The sequence below is a fragment of the Camellia sinensis genome, chromosome 11 (genome assembly GCF_055761805.1).
Source record: "Camellia sinensis isolate YWXY chromosome 11, ASM5576180v1, whole genome shotgun sequence".
In the NCBI taxonomy this organism is placed as follows: domain Eukaryota; kingdom Viridiplantae; phylum Streptophyta; class Magnoliopsida; order Ericales; family Theaceae; genus Camellia; species Camellia sinensis.
This window is the reverse complement of record NC_138971.1, coordinates 14,798,378-14,823,498: the sequence shown is the minus strand read 5'-3', so window position 1 is coordinate 14,823,498 and position 25,121 is coordinate 14,798,378.

Below are 25,121 nucleotides of genomic sequence, written 5' to 3'. Positions count from 1 at the left end.
ATCTCCTTCATCTTCAGTTGATGATGAAAACGGGGGAGATGTGCAACCACCTATTGAAGATGTAGAGGATGATGCTAATCCTAATGAAGTTGAGCCAGAAATTGAAGAAGAGCATCCAATTCAAGAACTACCACCACAACTTGAGTTGAGGAAATCTACAAGGGACCGGCAACCTTCAAGAAAGTATCCTCCCAATGAATTTGTGTTGATTTCTGATCAAGGGAAGCCTGAGAGCTACCAAGAAGCAATTGAGCATGCAAAGAAAGGTGATTGGAAAAAGGCCATGGACGAGGAGATGAATTCCTTGCTTGAAAACCAAACTTATGATTTAGTGAAGTTGCCTAAAGGGAGGAAAATTCTGAAAAATAAGTGGGTTTTCAAATTGAAGAATGATGGCAAGAATCTGAGGTACAAGGCACGTCTTGTTGTGAAAGGCTTTGGGCAAAAGAAAGGTATTGACTTTGATGAGATTTTCTCGCTAGTTGTGAAGATGTCTTCTATTTGGGTTGTACTTGGCATGACTGCAAGTATGAACCTTGAAGTTGAACAACTTGATGTGAAGACCGCATTTCTTCATGGTGATCTTGAAGAATAAATTTACATGGAGCAACCGGAAGGCTTTGTGGAAAAAGGGAAAGAGAAATTTGTTTGCAGATTGAAGAAAAGTTTGTATGGCCTCAAGCAAGCCCCGCGGCAATGGTACAAAAAATTTGACTCTTTCATGATGAATAATGGTTTTTCTAAAACCACTTCGGACCATTGTGTGTTTGTGAAAAAAATTTCGGATGGTAAATTTATTATTCTTTTGCTTTATGTTGATGACATGCTAATTGTGGGTCAAGATTCTACCATGATAAACAGGTTGAAATTGGAGTTGAGCAAGTCTTTTGCTATGAAAGATTTGGGACCGGCAAAGCAAATACTTGGTATGAAAATTGTTCGTGATCGCAAAGAGGGGCTGATTTGGTTGTCTCAAGAAAGCTACATTGAGAAAGTTCTTGAGAGGTTCAACATGAATAAAGCAAAGCCGGTTGGTTGTCCACTTGCGGGTCACTTCAAGCTTAGTTCGAATCAATGTCCTACAAGTGAGAAAGACAAGGAAGAGATGCTGAAAGTTCCTTATGCTTCAGCAGTTGGTTCTTTGATGTACGCTATGGTTTGTACAAGGCCGGATATTGCTTACGCCGTTGGTGTGGTGAGTCGTTTTCTCTCTAATCCGGGTAAAGAACATTGGGCAGCGGTAAAATGGATTCTAAGGTATCTTCGAGGGACTTCGAAGGTGTGTTTGTGTTTTGGGGATGGTAAGCCGATGCTTGATGGGTTCACAGATTCTGACATGGTTGGTGATGTTGATTCTAGGAAATCTACTTCGGGGTATTTGATGACATTTGCAGGGGGAGCTGTGGCATGGCAATCTAAATTACAAAATTGTGTTGCTCTCTCAACTACCGAAGCTGAATTTATTGCCATTACGGAAGCTTGCAAAGAAGAGTTATGGTTGAAGAAATTTTTGCAAGAGTTGGGTTTGAAGCAAGAAAAGTATGTGCTTTATTGTGATAGTCAAAGTGCTATTCACTTGAGTAAAAATTCTACTTTTCATTCGAGATCGAAACACATTGATGTGAGATACCATTGGATTCGTGATGTGTTAGATTCGAAATTGTTACAACTCGAAAAGGTTCACACGGATGATAATATTTCAGATATGTTGACTAAGACTTTGTCGAGGGACAAACATTTGAAGTGTCGAACTTTGGCGGGTATGGTTGATATCTCCACCTAAGTTGGTAGGGGGAGAATTGTTGGGTATACCTCCTTATTGGAGTGTGGGACCCAATTGGTTTACTAAAAGAGTTTTAATTTGGTTTGGTTCAGGTATAATATATTTTTATATATTATATCTAATTTTGTGGAGACCCAATCCAATTTGAAAACAACTAAGGTTTGATAAAAAAACCCTAGATTCAATATATTATTGGGATTTTGGTTTTGCCAAAGAAAAAAAAGGAGAAGACAGCCGTTTGGCTTTGGTGAAAAAGCAACACATGTTTTTGATGATCTTTGGAGACAGTGCCTTGCTAATTCAATTTGTTGAATCATAGTGGCAGTGTGTATTCACTTTTTGGTGGCTAAGATTGGTCCGAGGTTTTGACCGATTTGGAGTTGTTATTTTGGGTCTTCTTCAATTCTGGTTTTGAAGATTTTGATTCTTCTATTTGGTGAGGTTTTTCCTCTTTGTTTATTTGTGATTATTTGGAATTCACCTAAGGGTGGTTTTGTGAGACCATTAGTGTCTCGTTTGTAATCATTTGAAACTTATTTGGTTGATAGTGGAATCGGATTTCGATCCCGTGGACGTACCTCACATTGAGGGAACCACGTAAAAATTCTTGTGTTGCCTTTGATTTAATTTTTCCGCATTAGTTTTTATTCCCATTGATTGATTTACTTGTAAGGAATCATTGATTTTCCTTAACAGTTTCTAATTTTGAAGAATATTAATAAATAATCATAATAATATTAACAATGAAAGGGACGAAACAAGACATCACCACATTGATCTATGCGATCTATTCGCATGAATATAAATTAATGAATGATTATTTCAAAAAAAAAAAAACAAAACAAAACTCGCAATCATGACGGATATAAAGGCTACAATTAACCAGGTGTACCTCTGTTTATATTGTCCCCAGTTGGTATTGATCATAAAGCTATTTTAATTTGATGAACATCTAAAGTCATCTAGGGACAAAATTAGAAGACTTGTTCTGTTAGTAAATTGATCTAAAAGAATACCGTGTGTGGTCACTACCAATAAATTATAAGGTGCTAGGCATTTTAGTGATTAGACTATGTGGGAGTTGAATATCAGGGGACGCAGATAGGCCGAGTACATAATTAGAAAATCAGGATACATATTATATTTACTCCCGTCTCGTACGTTCCAGATGCCAAGTATCCTAATCGGCCATAAAGCCAGTTGAGCGAGGAGCTGAGTAAAAGTTGGAATACGACAAAGGAAGGGCCGAGTGAACAATCACACGACAGATTAAGAGTGGGACCTACCCTGAGGACCAGGAGCGTTTATAAATAGAGGAACAACAGCTAAGGAGAGGTATGCGAGAATAAGTAAGTATAACTTGAGATATAAGCAACCAAGAGAGTATACACTGACTTATTCGTCGGAGTGCTAATTCCGGCACTCCCGACCGGAGTGTTCATTCCTTTTCAGGTGACTAGCTGAGGGTCATGAGCGTCCCCCACGATCCAAAGAGTATTTTCGAACCACTTCTCCACAATTCGCGCCGTCTGTGGGAATACTCCAGCATATCCATGGCGGGCATGACAGAAGATCCTCCGGTAGTCGCTGACGACCTTACACCACGAGATGATACCACTCCAAGCAACATGCTTGGACCAGAGAATATTACCGCACGAAGGGCCTGAACTTCGACTCACCTTTGACTTCAGTGCATGAGACAATGCAAGCGATTATGGATGAGGCGAAGCAAAACGAACAGAGGTTGGAAAACATGACGGCTAAGAACAAACGCCTTCGACAGGATTTGGCCTTCGACATCAATTAAGAGCTTTCATCAACTCCAAAAATCCTTCAGGGCAAGGTTCATCACCAATGAGATCCAGCCGAAGCAAGCCGATTCTCTCTGGGCAATGCAAATCCAACCAGGAGAAACCTTACGTGCGTATTTGGCGTGCTATTGGGAATGCTTTAATCTCGTAGATGATGTCTGCAATGACTCCATGGCCATCACAGCCTTTAAAATGGGATTGCATCCTGATAATGTCCTCCGCAGTTCCTTGACCAAAAGGCCCCCTAAAATAGTCTGGTCGTTAATGAAGAAAGTCGAGGAATACTGCAAAGTGGAAGATGACGCCTTACGGGTGAAAGCCGGGCACAAGGCCAACAAGACGGCCCCATCTGAAATCGTTCAGCCGATAAATTCTGTACCATCACGGAGCCCTGAACCACGAAATTGGGCTAAACGAGACAAAAGACGAGATTCACGCCGATCAAATGACCAATGTTCCCACCGAGCTAATGAATAGCTTCAAGTGGATAGCAGGCGCACAAGGCGCACAGACAAGAAATATACGAAGTTGTCAGAACCGATCAGCACGGTTATGTCTAAAGTTCAACACCTTCCGTTCTTCAAATGGCCGCCCAAAATGGTGGGACCTCCTGACACGAGGAGACGGGATAGGCGGTGCGAATATCACAAGGACCACGATCATGATACCGACAGTTGTTATGCATTAAAGGATCACCTTGAGGAGTTGGTACAAGACGGTCGGCTTAAGCAATGTGTCCGAAAGAACAATTCAACCAAAACAGTTACTTTACGGCAGGATTCACCTCTACTCGGCGTCATTCATATGATATGCAGCTTGCCGACGGCATCTGCGGTACATACAATTCAGTCGCAGCCTAACCTCCAAAAGCAAATCACACCAGCGAAAAGGCCCCATGAAGTTGTGAATATTTCTTTCGATGATTCTGATTTGGTCAGCGTAACGCTCCCCTACATTGATCCCTTGGTCATCGAACTACGCGTAAACTGATTCGTCGTTGAACGTGTTCTCATTGACCAGGGGAGTACCTTGGAAGTTATGTACTACAAGACCTTCATCAAACTCGGCTTCACTGATTCGGACCTGTCCCCAGCTCCTTATCCATTATTCAGCTTCAACGCTAATCCAGAATATCTGTTGGGCAAAATCACGCTTCTAGTTCGAATGGGCTCCCGATCAGTGGATGTGGAATTTTTGGGTGTCAAGCTTCCTTCGCCATATAATCTCATCATGGGACGAACTTGGCTACATACCATGCAGGCCATGCCAAGCACCTATCGTCAACTACTTCTTTCCCAACTGAACGCGGCATTGAACAAATTCGTGGTTCCCAGAAATCGGCACAAGCATGTTATCGTCTTGCCGCAAAGACACCAAAAGAGCTGGAAGTGAATTCCATTGAGGTGCCGGATCGAGAGAGCCTCGACGATGTTGGGCGACTCCCAAGTGAAAAGGCAACTGAGGCCCTGGATCGAGTTAAAATTGACGGGAATCTTGACAAGTTCTTCATGGTCGGCGCTACCCTGAATAAAGTCGACAGGCAGCAGCTAATTTCCTTCTTACTTGGCAACCTTGATGTATTTGCATGGTCACCATATAAAATGCCAGGTGGTGGATCCATCTGTTTCTCAGCACCATTTAAACGTTGACCCCAAATGTAAATCGATTATTCATAAAAGCCGGGGGTCAGGCGCAGAACACATTGTTGCCGTTGTTGAAGATGTTGACCGGTTGCTTGATGTCGGGGCGATCCGGGAAGTGACCTATCCCACATGGTTGTCGAGCACTATGGTTGTAAAGAAGAAAAATGGGACTTGGCATGTTTGTGCGGATTTCCCGGACTTAAACAAAGCTTGTCCCAAGGATTGCTTTCCCCTCCCCAGAATAGACTAACTCGTCGATGCCACGGCACATCATCAACGTATGAGCTTCCTGGATGCCTACAAGGGCTACCATCAAATTGTCATGCACCCGGAGGACCAAGACAAAACTGCGTTCTTCACCCCAAGAGGAACCTATTGCTATAAAGTTATACCTTTTGAGCTGAAGAATGTGGAGGCAACTTATCAAAGACTAGTCACTACTATGTTCAAGGAGCAGCTCGGCCCTATGGAAGTGTATATTGACGATATGGTGGTCAAGTCCAAAGAAGAGCAAACTCACCTAGCCGATCTGAAAGAGACATTTGGCATTCTATGCAAGTACAAAATGAAACTGAACGCCTCCAAATGTGCATTTGGGATCGGATCCGGCAAATTTCTTGGCTTCATTGTTAACCACCGCAGAATTGAAGCCAACCCGAGGCAAATCACAGTAATCCTAGAACTCGGCTCTCTTCGGTCGGTCAAAGAGGTTCAAAAGCTGATGGAGATGGCCGCCACACTCAACAGGTTCATCAGTCATTCCACAGATCACTGCCGACAATTCTTTCATACCCTTTGGCAGGGTAAAGCCTTTGAATGGACCTCCGAGTGCGAAGCCGCTTTGAACGGTTTGAAGACTTACCTCCGATCAGTTCCACTCTTGATAACACCTTTGGTAGGTGATCCGCTCATTTTATATCTGGCAGTTTCCGACCGGGCTGTCAGCACCGTACTGATAAAGGAAGAACTTGGGGAGCAGCGGCCAATTTATTATGTGAGCAAAACAATGGTTGACGCCAAAACCCGTTACCTTCTGTTGGAGAAACTCGTCCTTGCTCTCGTTATGGCAGCAAGAAAATTGATGCATTACTTTCAGGGGCATACCATTTGGGTACTAACAGACTACCCCCTCTGGTCAGTACTTCGTAGTACGGAAGCATCAGGGCGCATTTCAAAGTGGGCTCTCGAACTCGGCCAGTACAATATTCAATTTCTGCCTAGGACCTCAATCAAGGGGCAAGTGCTTGCCGACTTTGTGGCCGAATTCACTAGAGGCCTCGCCGACTTTAAGTATGATCAAATTTAACTTAAACCGATTTGGAGAATTTATGTTGGGAATATTTGTCAGTTGTATTATGACGGGTCGTCCAACCAACGAGGCAGTAGGGCGGGCGTAGTGATCATGGCTCCTGACGGGGCAATAATCGAGCAGGTTGTCAAACTAGGCTTCGAAGCATCGAACAATGAGGCCGAATATGAAGCATTGTTCACCGGCTTACGGAATGCACATCTCCTTGGTGCTCGGCGATTGCTTGTCTTCTGCGACTCAAAGCTGGTCATCAACTAATTGAAAGGGGAATACGCAGCTAAAAATGACCGTATGGCAGCTTACATGAAAACGACGAATTCTTTGCTGGCAAAATTCGACCATCATGAACTAAATCAAATAACCCAGGATCAAAATACACACGCCGACTGTAGACACCCCATTTTTGACTGACCTTAAGACTAATACGTCACCGACTGAGCACTCAGTGATGTTGCATATCGTACTCGTTCTGAGGTTGCGGAGTCTCGGCTGCGAGCCTTGCCTCCAGACTTCGAGGCTCTTTTGTGCTTTGCCTCGGTTTGCGAACCAGATCCTGTTTTCTCTGTTTTCTCTTCCTGAAGGGAGGGAGAGGTCTCGTAGACCATCTTTTAGTGGCCGTAGGCTACGTTTCGTGGTCGTAGGCCATTTTTCCCGTTTGGAGCCCTGTTTTCGATTTTCGGAGCCATCGGCCGTGCGGCTCGGTTCGCGACCGCTTAACTACCTCCGTTTGCTCCGATTTTTGGCACACACCTTGTTTCCTCCCTTTTGAGGGACACTGTGGCCCAGGAGACCACCTTCGTGGTCATGCGCCACTTCCGGTGCCTAACAGCCTGTTTTCGGGTCCTAGACTGCGCGTTTTGGCCCCCGAACCTTCGTTTTGCATCCATCTTGGTCCATTTTTGGTAGGGACCCTATTTTCATTGTTAGAGAGGTGGTAGGATGGTGGCCGGCCATATTTTCCCCTGAAAAGCCAGTTTTCTCATTTTCTCTTCAAAAGCCGATTTTTCTGACAGAAAGCTGGTTTTTCTCACTTTTGAGCCACATTTTCTGGCTTTTCTTACCAGCATTGTGTTATACTCACCTGGGAGGCCACCAATATGGGTAGGCCGACCAGTAATTCTTCTTGACCCTTTTGAACCCCTCTAAAAAGCTAGCTTTTCTCTCTCCTAGGTCACTTTTTTTGGTTTTTCTCCACAGGGTTGTGTTATGCTCATCTGGGAGGCCACCTTTCTGGGTAGGCTGACCAACAATTTTGCTTGACCCTTTTGACCCCTGGTCGGTCGACCAGGGGGAGTGGCCGGCCGGCCACCTCAACTGGCCGGCCTGCTTCCTGCTTTTTGCTCTCTCTGAATGCATCACAGTTGTGCCAGCTGTGAGGTAATTGGACCATCCTCCATACACGTGTATGGAGGATATGTGAGGCCTCTTGGAGATATTTTAAGGCCTCTCCTCTATAAAGGAGAGGCTTGGCTTTAATTGCAAGGGTTAGACATTTGGCCAAGGCACATACAGTCCACCCTCCATAGCCTTATTCTGCAAAGCTCCAAACCCTAATATTCTTGCACCATTTGCACACCAACCCTTAGTATAACACCTCCATCATCCATTCCAACACTTTGGGACTGATTTGAAAGGGTTGAAGGTTCACCAACTTGGTCCAGAAGCTGCTGGAAACCTGCTCTTCAAGGGTAAGTCTCTATTTCCCCTTTTCTTTCTTTTTCTTGCTTCATCTATGAGCTACACTTGCAAGCATTTCTAGGTTTCGACCTGAACTAAAAATAGTTTTATTTTGAGCTCATATTCATGTTTGATTAAAGACCATTTTCTGTTTGAGGTCTTCTACTCCCCCTTTGTGCCTTATTTCTCTTTTAGGGCTTATTTTGCATGATACATTAGCCTTATTTGTGAGCATTTCTGGGCTTCGAGCCAATATGTAAAATATCTTATTTTGAGCCCCTCTTCAACTTTGTTGAAGGACTCTTTTCTTTTTGAGGCCATCTACTACCCCTTGCCCTCTATCTTTCTTTTAGGGCCATTTTTGCATCATGTTTTAGCCTTACTTGTGAGCATTTTAGAGATTTTCTATAAAGTGGAAAAAGTCTTGTTTTGGCATCCTCTTCAAGTTTGGTTAAGGTCCCATTTATGTTTGGGGTCATCTTTCCCCTATGCATGCTTCATCTCTTCATGATTAGGGCCATGCATTAGAGCACTTGCATCGGCCATGGTTTGGACTCTTAGCCACTGAAATCCAGTGGATTTTCAGTGGCTTGGGTGTATTTGTGAGGGCCAAAAGAAGAGGGGGGTGACCCCCTCTCTCCTTGTTTTGTTTGGTGGTCTTTTGGGCCTTCCAAAGGGACCCTATTTTGCATGCATCGAAGTCACTTTCCAGGCCTCATTCTATGAGTTTTGAGGTCTGCCTTGGTGCTGTCCAAGGCCCTTTTGGCCATATTTCATGTCTACAATACATGTGTAGAGGAATCCTATTCAAGGCCTTTCAAAGAGGCCCTTCTTTTCATGTTTTCGAGACTGATTCCAGGGCCTATTTGGTGGGTTTTATGGCTATCATAACCCATTTCTAGAGTTGGTTTGGTCTTGCTAAGTGTCCATCTTGTATGTGCTTAATAATCCCTTGTATGGCCCTCTAAAGGAGCTCCTCATTTTTGCATGCATTGACTGCATTTCAGTGATTATTTAGACATATTTTGGCATGTTTTATTCACTGTTTTTGGCTGGTTTGATGAGTTCTCATTTGCTTCATATACATGCCATGTAAACCATGCTTGCTAGCCAATGTTGCATGCTATTTTTGTCCATCATGTTAGCATCTTTTGGCCATTCTTTAAACTAGAAATGTGCATGTTTTGGGACTGCCTTGGCTCTGTCTTTTGACTTCATGATCAAATAATGCTTGCTTTGTATACTTGTGGTTCAATGCATGTGCCTAGCTTTGGGTTTCGGGTTTTGTTTCATGCATCGGGTGCCATATTTCCATGTTTCGAGACCATTTAGCATCATGTTTCAGTGTTGGAAATTACATGTTTGTATGTCATCTTTCATGCTTTGCCATGCCTTGTTAGAGTTGCATGTTGTGCCTTAGGTCTGGTCCTCGGTTTGCGTGCATGTGTGCACGCATTTCGGTTGTCTCATTTTCATCTAATGGCTACTGATGCAGGTGTGGCTGAGGTCCACCCATGTTGGTGTAAGTCTATTATGCATTGTGTATGCCATTTCATAGCATTGCGTATGGTAGGTTGTATGTTAGAGCATTGTGTATGTCATGTTGCATCGTGCATTGTGTATGCCATTTCATAGCATTGTGTATGCTAGGTTGTATGTTAGTCGCATTGTGTATGCCATCTCATTTGCATTGTGTTTGGGATGGAAGTTAGCCCAAGCACGGGAAACGAGGGACGTTTCGTACTCCGAGTGACGGAACGTGTCTCAATTCCCGGTCGCCGGCACTCCGGATTACCCATGATGGAGTTTAGGTCTTTTTGTGTTTTCATGTGCATTCATTTCACATTGAGTCATGCAATTCGACCCCTCGGCCATCATGTATCGAGATGCGTGATTGGTGGCACGAGGATCGAGGACTACACTCCCTGAAGAGTAGTCATGCATACATATGTGAAAATACCTTGCCATGCCCCTTTGTTGCTCTCTGTTGCAGTAAATTAGAAATTAGCGGCCTTCTGGAGCATTGCGCGATATTCCAAGAACAATTGCAAACAGAGACAAACCAGGGCATCGCAATGGATTTCCGCGCCAGGCAACTCAAGCATGCATCATTCCATCATTCGGAACAGAGCTGGGGCAGTCTATAGGCTTGCATGCTAGTTTACTGCTTTCCTAGTTAAATTGATTAATTAATTAGGGTTTTGTAATATGTAATTATTCATTTGGACTGTAACTATTTATTCGGACTGTATATTATTTATTCGGACCCTCTGCGCGAGGGCAATGCTGTAATAAGTGTGCGTGTGTGTGATGTATGTCTTCCAACCCCACGTCTTTCTCCCTTTTATTTACCAGCTTATGATGGTTAGATTAGGGCATGTTTCAATTAGCATACTTATGGTCGCATGTTTGCATCATTCATCTGTCTTGCATGCACTGGGTTCGGCGCATCATACTAACTGCATTGTATTTCAAATTCCAAATTGAATACGTGTTAGCTGTAGCATCTCATATGTCATTCTCAGAATAGCCGAACTTATTGTAGTTACATTTTTGCGTGTGTTGCATTAGGCATTTATGTATAGTTAGGATCATGTATGGATTTCTAACATAGCTTCTATTTTTGGCTTGGAGTACTCGGTAAGTACTTATGCTTTAGCATCCTTGCATGCGTGTGTGTGACTGCCCTGATAGCATGCTTACCATGAGGCTACGTGTTTATGTGATATATCTGCCTGAATGCCTATGGGTGAAGGTTGGTTTATTTAGATTGGAACAATTCAATAAATATGAGTTTTAAGCCTACTAGATAGTGGCAAAATCATGTTTTCTAAGCCCACCCGAGGGTGGCAAAATCTGCATTTTAAGCCTACTTGGGAGTAGTAAACCGCTTTCAAAAACAAACATGAGATGTTTTGTTCCAATTCAGGAGATCCAGTCTATATTTGTATGTTGTGCGCATCACATAGTAATTCTAGGCTAATAACCGGAATAAGAACGCATAATGTTTTCAAAACTAGATATCATGGTTAGTAGAGGCCGATCTTTGATCGAGCGAGCGGAGGTGCTCACGAAGTGACCTTCCCTAATCGTACTCAAGTTCCCGAGCCGAGGCAACTTTGGTGATGACGGACACGTGACCTTAGGCAACGAGCCAGGGTTTCCTAAATTTTCCCAAAATAAAATATTTAGGTGGCGACTCTGTATCTGGCAAAGCAGTCCATGTTTGGCACTTCTTTCAAAAAATCTATTTTCAAAAACGATTTGCCGGATTTGGACTCTTTGATGATTCATCGGTCTTGCATTGCACTCCACGAGATTAGATACAGGACCGTGACACAAATTGAGTCCGAACTGTAGCGAGGCCCGAGGGCGCGTCTACAGTTTCTGGCGACTCTGCTGGGGAGTTTGGAGAACTTGACTCGAGCTCATGATATCTTGTTTTGACTACACTTATGTGTTTCTTTGCATTGCATTTTGCATTGGTGTGCCTAGGACACTGTGTTTGCCGTATGTTATTCCTGAACGGTTTGCCGGAGGCTTGCTTTGAGAAACGTGCCATAAGGCTGATCGGTTGCGGGCTCTGCCACGACGAGAACACAAACCCCGGTTTTACCGCGGCACCCTTTTTGACCATTCGACCTAGTGCATATTCGGAATCCGTAGTGACCATTCCAAGCTAGGACAGGTTGCTTACCTGATTGTAGGTTGTTTGAAACCGCTGTGTGGGTAGTGAAACCCTAGCTCCTGACAAAATAGGACAGGGAAGCCCTACCCCTCCATAGGGGTGTTTTGGCTCTTACTTGCTTGATACGTGCTGTTAAAGTGTGTCTCTACAGGTTGTATGTGTCAGTTTGCAAGTCTGGGTATCAGGCCTGCGGGCATCAGTATTTGGAAGAATCAGTTTTACCTGAAGGTATCAGTTTACTGGCAGAATTTTGGGCAGAATTCAGTAGAGAGCACACTCATTCAACTATGCTCATATCTGTTCAGGTGAAATCAGGCTGAGATGCTGTCTGTTTTCTCTTTTGCTAGGTAGTCTTGGAACCATAGCTTCTGAAGGCTCCAATATTCCCCGGGTACACCGAACTTGTGTTGATAGACTTTGTCGGGTCAGAGATTCAGTTCAAGGGCAATCAGTGTTCCTTTACTAGAGGCAGGGTGAAAAGGTCGGTTAGGCACAGACCACCAATATAGCAGCTACCAGCTCAGTGGTCTTTGAACAGCCAGGTTGAGGTTTCCGAGTCTACTGCAGAGATAGATATACTGGTGGTTCAATCAGATCAGGACAGTATGTCAGGCTTAGAAGAGATGGTGCACTAGCTCTAGGATAGTATGAAAGCCATGCAGCAAGATGTTGTCCGTCAAGCGGAATTCGCCAAGCAACAGGCCGTGGTCATAGCCCAACAGGTAGAGACAATTGCCAGGTTAGAGCAGCAAACTGGAGTATCTACTTCACACCAGGCTCCTCCCCCACCAAGAGTCCCCATACTCAGGGAGGCAACCCACGTCCAGGATGATGCGGACATTCCAGGCGGGCCAGCTCCGCCCCCGGTTCTACCCCAGCTATCTAAAACACCTACCAACCTACTAGACTCCCCCTTTGAGTTCGAGACGGACCCCACAGCATTGAAAGTGAGCAAGCTTGAGAAATTGTTCAAAAAGTCTCAGGGGGCCCACTCTATTCCTGATATAGAGGATGGTTATACTGACTTAGTGGTGACATTACCAGATCGGTTCAAGATGCCACATATCGGTCGATTCGATGGTTCTGAAGACCCAATGGTGCACCTCCAACTATTTTATGATATCTTGAGGCCAATGGGTTTGACCACAGCCCAGAAATTGTCACTATTCGGCCGAACCCTGTCTGGGATAGCCGTAATCTGGTATGCAAAATTGGAGAACTCTGTGAAACAGAACTGGGAAGAGCTGGCTGAGGCCTTCATTACTCAATACTCCTACAACACACAGATTGAGGTCACAACTCGTGATCTTGAAGTCACCCGCCAAGAGCCAAAGGAGGGTTTCTCAGAGTTCGTGACGAGATGGAGAGCAAAGGCCTCAATGATGACTACAAAACCTTCCGAAAAAGATCAGATCAGGATGATTGTTTGGAATCTGCATGGTAAGTTAATGCAAAAGATGGTCGTTCTACCTCTGTTTACCTTTCCAGCCCTTCATGAAATGGGGGTTCAAATTGAGGATGCCATCAGATAAGGGATCTTTGCAGAAGATAATGAGCCTTTGAAGAGGAATGTTGCTCGCAGTTCCAATGCTACTACTGATGGTAGCACAGCTGCGAAATGCTCAGAAGTAGACACTGTCACCACTTCCCTCAATGGCCAAAAACCAACCACTTCAACTCGGACCCAAGCCCGAAAATTCCATCCTCTTTACATGAGTCTCTCTCAAGCTTTGAAAAAGCTGCAAAAAGGACACCTAGAACTTCTAGAACCCCAACCCCTTCCAAACCCTCTTTCACCAAAATATGACCCAGCTAAATACTGTGCTTATCATCAACAGTACGGTCATGATACAAATCGTTGCATCTGCCTCCGTCATAAGATTCAGGATCTTATTGACGAAGAGACCCTAGCTCCACCAAAAGGACCTCAGGTTAGTACTGACCCGTCACCTCTACATCTCAACCTCATCCATATACTGCCATCCACCTACGACCCCAGCGTATACATCACCTCGGCCCATCTACCCAAGCCTGAGGTGTTTATCCCGGAAAGCATGGACTTATGCATGATGGGTGCATTTGAACCCCAATCATCCCAAACCCATGAACCCACTACTTCTGAGTTGATGAGGATGATCGAAGATCTTCAGAGAACTGTGGCAGATCTGGCCTTTGGAGTTTTGGCTCCGTCATCAACTACATCACATACCAGGGAGTTCATGTCAAAAAGCTCCCCAACCTTGGGACGGGCTACATTGGAAGAAGGCCGATCCCTTGGCAAAATGGAGGCAAGTGGTAAGAGAAAGGTAGGGGCAAGCATTAGTCCCCATGAACATCTTTTGTGGACTGTTGAGGCTTTGAAAGCCGAAGGGTTGAACAAATAGCAAATGCTTGCAGTGGTTGCAAAAACTGTGGATGATACTTTCGCCACTCAAGTTGAGAGCAGTTTAAGCCAAGGGGAAAATCGGGAGAAGGGCCATCGTACCAGAAATGATCCTATTAGCTCTAATCCTCCACTCAGAAGAGATCAGCAAACCAGGCCAACACCTGCCAATCCCTTTGCTGGTGCGTTCAGCAAAAATCCACAAACCTTGAAGTACCAACCCCGAGGCCGGAGGGTCTTCCATGCCCTCTATATGCCTTTGTCCAAAGCTCTCCAAATCCTTGTTGGACAAGGCCATCTCAAACCCTTTGAGCCTCGGCCTCTCCCAAATCCTCTTCCGACTATGCATGATGCTGCCCAATACTGTGCCTTCCATCAACAAACCGGTCATGGTACTGACAATTGCTCTCGTCTTCACCACGAAGTGCAAGATCTGATTGACAACAAGGTCATCGCCGCACCAGTCCAGCAAAGTCTATCGGCACTGGATCAGTGAACTTGTGAGGGATAATGTGATTATGTGATCGGGGGATGAACCACCTGCGGGCGACGCTCAGTTTACTCCGGATGTGGCGTATGGCACGCACTGTTTTGAGCATTTTGCAAATGCTAGTTTTTGTGCTTTCTGACTTGGGTATTGGGTCAGTCTTGTCGTTTTGTTTTGAGTCAGTTTTTTTTTCATACTGAGTCAGTTGGGTCTGTCTTTTTGTATCGAGTCAGTCCTGTTTTGTTAGAGTCGGGTGATTTCGGGGGTGTTACCTTGGACATCACTTGCTTGTTTTGTGTTTGTCTTTTCATTTTCTTTTGAGTCTGTTTCTGCCTTGGAGCCAGTAATGCCAACAGATCTGAATGAACAACAGTGGTTTTTCATGCTTTTGTGCTTGCTTCTGCCTTGTGCCAGAACGTTTGAATGAAACGGCAGTACTTTTCGCCTACTTTTCTGTGCCTCGAACTCATTATATTGACCTAAGTTTTTTAAAACTTTTTGAACATTGTGATGAAAATGAAGAGGAAGGAATTCCTCGGGATTTGCAAAATTTGATCAACTGAGAAAAAGAGAGGCATGCTAAGCCCTTAATGAATGAAATCATGTTTGTTAATGTGAGTACTGGGAAGGATCCTGGCTTGATCCAGATTGGTTCTACATTGTCCTCCGCGCTAGCGATTAGTCGCTTTCTTAAAAGGTTTCAAAAAAATATTTTGCGTAGTCCTACGAAGACCTGTGTAGAATCGCTCTTGAGATCGTACAGCTTAGGATCGCTCTCAGTCTCGAGACTCGTCCCCCCCTTGCTTTCAAACCTTGAACCTTAACTCAGAACGTTCAACGGTCAACCGCAATGTGAGGCCTGTGTGGCCAGATTTGAAGCAGTCCTCGAACTAGGGGCAAGAAAGTCAGATTAAGAAGATCAAGTGTTTTCAAAGGAAGCTTGCGAAGCTAGATCAAAAGCCCTCAAACTAGGGGCAAAACTGTCAGATGTGCTCGAAGAGTCAAAAAAATGGGGATGTTTCTCAAGCTAACAAAGATCGGCAAGAATGCCAAATCCCAGAAGGGAAGAAAGAAGAAAGTATTGCTGAAGGATAACCGAGTTCCTATCCACAACACTAGGGGCAAATTCAGCCCCCATGGGATGGACTCCTGCATCGTCAGCCAACAGCAGCCGTTCTCCTGGATTCAGATGGCTTCGAGATCTTAAACCGATCAACGTGGACAAAGGTACACTTTTACCCTTGAGAGACTCGCTGGGCCAAAAACCCGGAAGGGCGGCCCAGGCAAAAGTTAGAGCAAGAAAAGAAGAAAAAGAACAAAAAAAAAGAAAAATGCAAAGAAAAGAACAAAAAAAGAAAATAAAAAAAAGAAATGAAAAGAAATGAAATGAAAAGAAAGGAAAAACAGAGCTTGCAAGGTTGAAAACCCGGAAGGGCGGCCTTGGCAAAAGTTAGAGCACAAAAGGAGATGTTAAATACCCGAGTGTACCTTAACCCCGAACTACGTAAGGCTTGATTCCCATGTTTGGGATACGTAGGCAACTTTATTCTGAAGTCCAACCATAAACACTTCCAAATCGACTGTGTCCATTTAATGGTTTTGATCATCTTCGCTTTCTCTGAATTTGAGAATTTGGTTGTGTTTGTCACTCTGAGGATTGACTACAATACGCTGCGGTGCCATGCAAACAAGGGGCAACTTTCCGTTGCCATTCAATGCGCTGCGGTGCCGTTCAAACAAAGGGCAACTCTCCATTGCCATGCATCTCTCTTCGTGTAAGGGGCAATTTTCCTTCGGATCTGAGGTTGTGCATCTCAAGAGTAGGTTCCGTGCTCGTTGAGCAGTCACCGTTTGCAAAAACAATTTTTGAGAATTTTTACGGAGGTCGACTAATTTTCTCTCAAAAAGTATTCCATCTTTTCCAAAACTGGACCATTTCTTGGACCCGAAAAAGAAAAATTTTCAGTGCTCATAACCTGACTTGCATGATTTCAAATCAGAAAATCGAACAAGCGTGTTAATCTAACTCTCATTTTGGTTAAAATTGTTTTAGCAGAAGCAAAAAAACAAAAAATGGTCAAAATGATGAACTAGGGGCACAGTTGAGTCAGGCTTCCTGTCTTTTCCCTGTTGACAATGCATTTGCCAGAAAGGGCACTATACTTGCCAAGAAGGGCATCATACCTGCCGAAAAAGGGCACCACTGAAGCTAACTGCAAAAGGGCTAAAAGCTCTATCACCCTCCAAGCAGCGAGGTATCAAGCTAAGTGTGAAGCACGAATTGGAATGGATCAAGATATTCCACTTCCTCATCTGGATAGATCTGATCACGTCCAAACTCCCCAGCAAAGCATCATCAACCGATGTCAGCTGCAGATTTGCTACACACCCAGTTGTAGCGCAACCCTCTGTGGAAGAAACTCACTGTTGTGAACAAGAATAAGAATCTGGTAGAATGCCAGGGGCAAGAGCCCACAACTTCCTGCTTACCCATCAACCACCGAGGGGAGGGATTTAAAATGAGAGATTGAAGAATAGAGAGGTGTGCGCTGAGAGAAAAAGTGAGGAAAAGGACTTTTTCAAAAAAACAGAGCCTGACGGCCGAGTGATGTGAGAATCACAAATGAGAATGGGTGGGAAACAATGCCCGGAGAAACTAGCTCCTCGCGAACTGAGAGGTCTCTCGTCTTTGTAACACGTCTGGGTGTCGTGTCTTTTGTGTTGTTTGTCTCGATTCTTGCTTTAAGTCATTCCGAGTGTGTCTCGATGCGTTTAGGTTGTTTACCTTTTGTTTTCTGTTGTTCAGTCTTTTTCGCTGTGTTTAGTCGTAGGCTCAATACCTAGTTAAGAATTCATTTCTCAATTTCAAAATGATTCGTTTTGTGCTCAGGAGTGCCGTGCCGTTCTCCACATTTGTGCAAAACAAGATTTGTTCTTTCACAAAACCGCAGGGTTCAACCCAGATCGTGTGAAAATAGTAAAACCAGGACCTATCTGAGGCTATGAAAGTTTCGGGTTGCAAAGCAAAAGAAAAGAGGGAAAATGTCAGGCATCTGAGATTGTTGCAACTTCTGCAAGTTCCGTCATTGCCTCTTGTATGTTCAGAATGAGCAGTGTCTTGTATGAGCTGTGTGCCGAATAAACCAAATACTATGTTATAAGCTCCATGTTCAGAATAAGCAGTATGCTGATACGAGCTGTGTGTTCAAAGTGAACAGAATACTGTGTTGACTGTTTCACTATTTCAAGCCAGAATGGCGATCAGAAGTGCTCTCCCTGAGTACCATTCCCCGTCAAAGTAAAGCGGTTTACCGCCACTCACTCCATGAGGTACTTTCTAGAGTTCCGCTTTGTCTATTTATTGCATTCCCTAAACATCATGCTCTACATTGCTTGTAACATGTGTTGTATCATCGCACTTGTTATGTTTATTTGCATCTTGTGTTATCTTATATCCGTTTGCACCGTGTTGCGTTTAGAATCGTTGTCCTCCGGGACTTTCCCAGGATGCGTTGTAGACGTGGTGGGCGGATTGTTTGGACCTCCTCTCACGATTTCAGCGTGGTTTGAGTGTCCCCTTTCCTCACACGATTTCAGCGTGTTTGGAATTCATTTCAGGTTGCGTTGTGTACAAACCTGGGCAGTTGTTTTCAGGCCTCCTCTCACGATTTCAGCGTGGTTTGAGCGTCCCCTTTCCTCACACGATTTCAGCGTGTTTGGAATTTATCTCAGGTTACGTTGTGTACGAACCTGGGCGGTTGTTTTCAGGCCTCCTCTCACGATTTCAGCGTGGTTTGAGTGTCCCATTTCCTCACACGATTTCAGCGTGTTTGGAATTCATCTCAGGTTGCGTTGTGTACGCACCTGGGCGGTTGTTTTCAGGCCACCTCTCACAATTTCAGCGTGGTTTGAGTGTCCCCTTTCCTCACACGATTTCAGCGTGTTTGGAATTTATCTCAGGTTGCGTTGTGTATGCACCTGGGCGGTTGTTTTCAGGCCTCCTCTCACGATTTCAGCGTGGTTTGAGTGTCCCTTTTCCTCACACGATTTCAGCGTGTTTGGATTCATCTCAGGTTGCGTTGTGTACGCACCTGGGCGGTTGTTTTCAGGCCTCCTCTCACGATTTTAGCGTGGTTTGAGTGTCCCGTTCCTTACGCGATTTCAGCATGTTTGGAATTTATCTCAGGTTGCGTTGTGTACGAACATGGGCTGTTGTTTTCAGGCCTCCTCTCACGATTTCAGCGTGGTTTGAGTGTCCCGTTCCTTACGCGATTTCAGCGTGTTTGGAATTTATCTCGGGTTACGTTGTGCGCGCACCTAGGCGGTTGTTGTTTGGACCTCCTCTCACGACTTCAGCGTGGTTTGAGTGTCCCGTTCCTTACGCGATTTCAGCGTGTTTGGAATTTATCTCAGGTTGCGTTGTGCGCACACCTGGGCGGTTGTTGTTTGGACCTCCTCTCACGACTTCAGCGTGGTTTGAGTGTCCCGTTCCTTACGCGATTTCAGCGTGTTTGGAATTTATCTCAGGTTGCATTGTGCGCGCACCTGGGCAGTTGTTGTTTGGACCTCCTCTCACGATTTCAGCGTGGTTTGAGTGTCCCGATCCTTACGTGATTTTAGTGTATTTGGAATTTATCTCAGGTTGCGTTGTGCACGCACCTGGGCGGTTGTTGTTTGGACCTCCTCTCACGATTTCAGCGTGGTTTGAGTGTCCCGTTCCTTACGCGATTTCAGCGTGTTTGGAATTTATCTCAGGTTACGTTGTGCACGCACTTGGGCGGTTGTTGTTGGACCTCCTCTCACGATTTCAGCGTGGTTTGAGTGTCCCTTTCCTCACACGCTTTCAACGTATTTGGGATTCATCTCAGTTTGTGTTTGGTACACGCGCTGGGCGGGTTGTTTTGGACCTCCTTTCACGATTTCAGCGTGGTTTGAGTGCCCATTTCCTCACACGATTTCAGCGTGTTTGGAATTTGACTTAGGTTACGTCGTGTGCGTGCTTGATTGTTTGATTTTCCTCCTCTCATGATCCCAGCATGGTTGGAGTATTTTCCCCATTGCATTGTTCGCACTTTCGTGCGCATCTTACCTGCACTCATTTGTGCATTACATCGCACTGTTTTATGCACTTTATTTTTTTGTATCATTTGTACTGTCTTGTGCACTCACCTGGTCTAGAACACCTTAAATCCTCTGGTCTGGGAGACCTTAAATCATGCATCTTCATTCGCACTGTCTTGTGCATTCGCCGGTCTAGGAGACCTTAAATCCTCTAAAGGTACAATTCCTTTGGTGTTTGTCGTACCCGAACGACTTCTGGTGGTCTGGTATAGCCACCTGCCTGTGTTTGCGGTGAGTTCCTAGGAGACCAACTGAGACGGTGGAAACTAGAGTTCGAATGGCTCATGCCTAGAACGCAAAGGTTTGGGATTTCCGAGACTAAAGTTTGGTTTAAATACCCAGGGGTATATCCTCGGCTTGAAATCTGTATGGCAGCCCCATAGATTGAGATAGCATATGTATGCGCCTCAATTCTGGATATTGAATCAACCTAGTCTGTCACCCTGTTGGAGAATAGGGAAAGTTGCGACCATAGTCAGGGAGAAAAGTAGTACCTGCGGTTCAACCGAAAAGAAGGGGAAGGTCCCCGGCAACATGGGGCACGATATTGTATGTACGGTTCATTTGAAGCTAGCGCGACCAGACGAACCAGGTAGGTATTGTGTGTACTCTGCGTGAGACGCGGCGAGAATTGGATAATTCTCTTACATCCTTTCTGCATGTAATATAGTTTGTTTTGCATTCACCTGCTTAAAACTGTTGCATCTATTGTGAATATTTGCTTCATTACAGCTTGTTGTTTTGCATGATTATGAGTTATGCCCGGCTTTGTGCATATAATTTTGCATCTTGCCCCCTGCCTGCGGGCACATCTTTGTTATCTTACCTGTTTGTCTAAGTCTTCGGCCTTGTCAAAAATGGTTCGTCTTTGGGCTTTGACAATCACTCCCGTCAATTACGACTTTCGAGTTCTGTCAAAGAGGGGCAACTGTAGACACTCCATTTTTAACCGACCTTAAGACTCAGATGTCACCGACTGAGCGCTCGGTGATGTTGCATATCGTGCTCGTTCTGAGGTTGCAGAGTCTCGGCTGCGAGCCTTGCCTCCAGACTTCGGGGCTCTTTTGTGCTTTGCCTCGGTTTGCGAACCAGGCCCTATTTTCTCTGTTTTCTCTTCCCGAAGGAAGGGAGAGGTCTCGTAGACCATCTCTCAGTGGCCGTAGGCTACATTTCGTGGTCGTAGGCCATTTTTTCCGTTTGGAGCCCAGTTTTCAGTTTTCGGAGCCGTCGGCCGTGTGCCTCGGTTCGGGACTGCTTAATTACCTCCGTTTGCTCCGATTTTTGGCACACACCTTGTTTCCTCCCTTTTGAGGGACACTGTGGCTCAGGAGACCACCTTCGTGGTCATGTGCCACTTCCGGTGCCTAACAGCCTGTTTTCGAGGCCCCAGACTGCGCGTTTTGGCCCCCGAACCTTCGTTTTGCATCCATCTTGGTCCATTTTTGGTAGGGACCCTATTTTCATTGTTAGAGAGGTGGTAGGATGGTGGCCGGCCATATTTTCCCCTGAAAAGCCAGTTTTCTCATTTTCTCTCTCCAAAAGCCGATTTTTCTGACAGAAAGCTGGTTTTTCTCACTTTTGAGCCACATTTTCTGGCTTTTCTTACCAGCATTGTGTTGTACTCACCTGGGAGGCCACCAATATGGGTAGGCTGACCAGTAATTCTTCTTGACCCTTTTGAACCCCTCTAAAAAGCTGGCTTTTCTCTCTGCTAGGTCACTTTTTCTAGTTTTTCTCCACAGGGTTGTGTTGTGCTCATCTGGGAGGCCACCTTTCTGGGTAGGCCGACCAGCAATTTTGCTTGACCCTTTTGACCCCTGGTCGGCCGACCAGGGGGAGTGGCCGGCCGGCCACCTCAACTGGCCGGCCTGCTTCCTGCTTTTTGCTCTCTCTGAATGCATCATAGCTGTGCCAGCTGTGAGGCAATTGGACCATCCTCCATACATGTGTATGGAGGATATGTGAGGCCTCTTGGAGATATTTTAAGGCCTCTCCTCTATAAAGGAGAGGCTTGGCTTCATTTGCAAGGGTTAGACATTTGGCCAAGGCACATACACTCCACCCTCCATAGCCTTCTTCTCCAAAGCTCTAAACCCTAATATTCTTGCACCATTTGCACACCAACCCTTAGTATAACACCTCCATCATCCATTCCAACACTTTGGGACTGATTTGCAAGGGTTGAAGGTTCACCAACTTGGTCCAGAAGCTGCTGGAAACCTGCTCTTCAAGGGTAAGTCTCTATTTCCCCTTTTCTTGCCTTTTCTTGCTTTATCTATAAGCTATACTTGCAAGCATTTCTAGGTTTCGACCTGAACTGAAGATAGTTTTATTTTGAGCTCAACTTCATGTTTGATTAAGGACCTTTTTCTGTTTGAGGTCTTCTACTCCCTCTTTGTGCCTTATTTCTCTTTTAGGGCTTATTTTGCATGATACATTAGCCTTATTTGTGAGCATTTCTGGGCTTCGAGCCAAACTGTAAAATATCTTATTTTGAGCCCCTCTTCAACTTTGTTGAAGGACTCTTTGCTGTTTGAGGCCATATACTACCCCTTGCCCTCTATCTCTCTTTTAGGGCCATGTTTGCATCATGTTTTAGCCTTACTTGTGAGCATTTTCGAGATTTGATATAAAATGAAAAAAGTCTTTTTTTGACATCCTATTCAAGTTTGGTTAAGGTCCCATTTATGTTTGGGGTCATCTTCTCCCTATGCATGCTTCATCTCTTCATGATTAGGGCCATGCATTAGAGCACTTGCATCGGCCATGGTTTGGACTCTTAGCCACTGAAATCCAGTGGATTTTCAGTGGCTTGGATGTATTTGTGAGGGCCAAAATTAGAGGGGGGTGACCCCCTCTCTCCTTGTCTTGTTTGGTGGTCTTTTGGGCCTTCCAAAGGGACCCTATTTTGCATGCATCAAAGTCACTTTCCAGGCCTCATTCTGTGAGTTTTGAGGTCTACCTTGGTGCTATCCAAGGCCCTTTTGGCCATATCTCATGTCTACAATACATGTGTAGAGGAATCCTATTCAAGGCCTTTCAAAGAGGCCCTTCTTTTCATGTTTCCGGGACTGATTCCAGGGCCTATTTGGTGGGTTTTAGGGCTATCATAACCCATTTCCAGAGTTGGTTTGGTCTTCCTAAGTGTCCATCTTGTATGTGCTTAATAATCCCTTGTATGGCCCTCTAAAGGAGCTCATCATTTTTGCATGCATTGGCCGCATTTCAGTGATTATTTGGGCATATTTTGGCATGTTTTATTCACTGTTTTTGGCTGGTTTGATGAGTTCTCATTTGCTTCATATATATGCCATGTAAACCATGCTTGCTAGCCAATGTTGCATGCTATTTTTGTCCATCATGTTAGCATCTTTTGGCCATGCTTTAAACTAGAAATGTGCATGTTTTGGGATTTCCTTGGCTCTGTCTTTTGACTTCATGATCAAATAATGCTTGCTTTGTATACTTGTGGTTCAATGCATGTGCCTAGCTTTGGGTTTCGGATTTTGTTTCATGCATCGGGTGCCATATTTCCATGTTTTGAGACCATTTAGCATCATGTTTCAGTGCTGGAAATTACATGTTTGTATGCCATCTTTCATGCCTTGCCATGCCTTGTTAGAGTTGCATGTTGTGCCTTAGGTCCGGTCCTCGGTTTGCATGCATGTGTGCACACATTTCGGTTGTCTCATTTTCATCTAATGGCTACTGATGCGAGTGTGGCTGAGGTCCACTCATGTTGGTGTAAGTCTATTATGCATTGTGTATGCCATTTCATAGCATTGCGTATGGTAGGTTGTATGTTAGAGCATTGTGTATGTCATGTTGCATCGTGCATTGTGTATGCCATTTCATAGCATTGTGTATGCTAGGTTGTATGTTAGTCGCATTGTGTATGCCATCTCATTTGCATTGTGTTTGGGATGGGAGTTAGCCCAAGCACGGGAAACGAGGGACGTTTCGTACTCCGAGTGACGGAACATGTCTCAATTCCTGGTCGCCGGCACTCCGGATTACCCATGATGGAGTTTAGGTCTTTTTGTGTTTTCATGTGCATTCATTTCACATCGAGACATGCAATTCGACCCCTCGGCCATCATGTATCGAGATGCGTGATTGGTGGCACGAGGATCGAGGACTACACTCCCTGAAGAGTAGTCATGCATACATATGTGAAAATACCTTGCCATGCCCCTTTGTTGCTCTCTGTTGCAGTAAATCAGAAATCAGCGGCCTTTTGGAGTATTGCGCGATATTCCAATAACAATTGCAAACAGAGACAAACCAGGGCATCGCAATGGATTTCCGCGCCAGGCAACTCAAGCATGCATCATTCCATCATTCGGAACAGAGCTGGGGCAGTCTATAGGCTTGCATGCTAGTTTACTGCTTTCCTAGTTAAATTGATTAATTAATTAGGGTTTTGTATTATTTAATTATTCATTTGGACTGTAACTATTTATTCAGACTGTATATTATTTATTCGGACCCTCTGCGCGAGGGCAATGCTGTAATAAATGTGCGTGTGTGTGATGTATGTCTTCCAACCCCACGTCTTTCTCCCTTTTATTTACCAGCTTATGATGGTTAGATTAGGGCATGTTTCAATTAGCATTCTTATGGTCGCATGTTTGCATTCATTCATCTGTCTTGCATGCACCGGGCTCGGCGCATCATACTAACTGCATTGTATTTCAAATTCCAAGTTGAATACGTGTTAGCTGTAGCATCTCATATGTCATTCTTAGAATAGCCGAGCTTATTGTAGTTACATTTTTGCATGTGTTGCATTAGGCATTTCTGTATAGTTAGGATCATGCATGGATTTCTAACATAGCTTCTATTTTTGGCTTGGAGTACTCGGTAAGTACTGATGTTTTAGCATCCTTGCATGCGTGTGAGTGACTGCCATGATAGCATGCTTACCATGAGGCTACGTGCTTATGTGATATATCTGCCTGAATGCCTGTGGGTGAAGGTTGGGTTATTTGGATTGGAACAATTCATTAAATGTGAGTTTTAAGCCTACTAGATAGTGGCAAAATCATGTTTTCTAAGCCCACCCGAGGGTGGCAAAATCTGCATTTTAAGCCTACTTGCGAGTAGCAAACCGCTTTCAAAAACAAACATGAGATGTTTTGTTCCAATTCAGGCGATCCAGTCTATATTTGTATGTTGTGCGCATCACATAGTAATTCTAGGCTAATAACCAGAATAAG